At 49.2% G+C, this 1,310-nt stretch overlaps 1 non-coding gene across 1 annotated transcript; it reads right to left on the minus strand.

Annotated features, from left to right (window-relative positions):
- Positions 1-767: 767 nt before the first annotated feature.
- On the minus strand, positions 768-839 carry TRNAW-CCA (transfer RNA tryptophan (anticodon CCA)). Its single transcript has one exon. It is a non-coding gene; the product is annotated as a tRNA-Trp (tRNA).
- Between the last annotated feature and the right edge of the window lie 471 nt (positions 840-1,310).

The raw sequence follows: 1,310 nt of genomic DNA on the forward strand, positions 1-1,310 counted from the left end.
GGTCTTGCATATAGCCGTGTGAAAAAATAGTATTATGAACATACGCACCTTTGGGCAATTGTGGCAGCACGACTTTGTAATCCTGTTTTTGATCGGCAACAATCCTGTTTACACGGCCCTTCTGGGCCGCTTAAATTGCCCCAATGGAGCACATGATGCACACATCCGTAAACTGCGGTGGCCGTAAGTGGAATCCTTGCACCACCGAGTCCATTCGCACCGAGGGTGTAGCATGTTTTGCTCGGCCTTCTGTCAATGAAGCAAAGGTAAAGGGACAAGTAATCGCAGATAGACAGATATATACAGATAAATGAAATTGAAAAAAAGGAGAAATTGACCAGGATTTGATTCCAGCACGCAAACTTGATTGATTTGTGGGGTTTAACGTCCCAAAACCACCACATGATTATGAGAGACGCCGTAGTGGAGGGCTCCGGAAATTTAGACCGCCTGGGGTTCTTTAACGTGCACCCAAATCTTAGCACACGCGCCTACAACATTTCCGCCTCCAACGGAAATGCAGCCGCCGCAGCCGGGATTGAACCCGCGACCTGCGGGTCAGCAGCCAACACGCAAACTTCTGATCTGGAGTCAGACGCGCTAACATTGCGCTACCGAGTCAATTTCGGGGGGGGGGGGGCTTTTGCACCCACGCGGTAGCATGTTTTGCAAGGCCTTCTGTCAATGAAGCACAGATAAAGGGACAAGTAATGTAGATGAACAGATAAATGGATACGGATAGATGAAAATGAAAAAAAAACAGAGCTTGACCCGGACGGGATTCGAACACGCAACCTTCTGATCTGGAGTCAGAAGCGCTAACATTGCGCCACCGAGTCAATTTCGGAGAGGGGGGGGGGGCTTTGCACACACGTGGTAGCATGCTCTGCTCGGCCTTCTGTTGAGGAAGCACGTGTAAAGGGACAAGCCATTCTAGATAGATAAGTAGATAGACAGATAGATGAAAATGAAAAAAAGAGATCTTGATCCGGGTGTGATTCGAACACGCAACCTCCTGATCTGAAGTCAGATGCTATACTGTTCCGCCATCGAGTACACTTAGGGTGGCCAATCGTACACACAAATAACAAACTCTTTCTGCAGTATATTTGCCTTACGCGGCCGAATTTGAGATGAAATAGCCTGCGTGACTCCTGATATATAGGCCAAAGTTTTGGCAAATGCACCATAAATCATGCCGCCCCGCCGTGGTGGTCTAGTGGCTAAGGTACTCGGCTGCTGACCCGCCGGTCGTGGGTTCAAATCCCGGCTGCGGCGGCTGCATTTCCGATGGAGGCGGAAAATTTGTA

Source organism: Rhipicephalus microplus, chromosome 5, assembly GCF_043290135.1.
Source record: "Rhipicephalus microplus isolate Deutch F79 chromosome 5, USDA_Rmic, whole genome shotgun sequence".
In the NCBI taxonomy this organism is placed as follows: domain Eukaryota; kingdom Metazoa; phylum Arthropoda; class Arachnida; order Ixodida; family Ixodidae; genus Rhipicephalus; species Rhipicephalus microplus.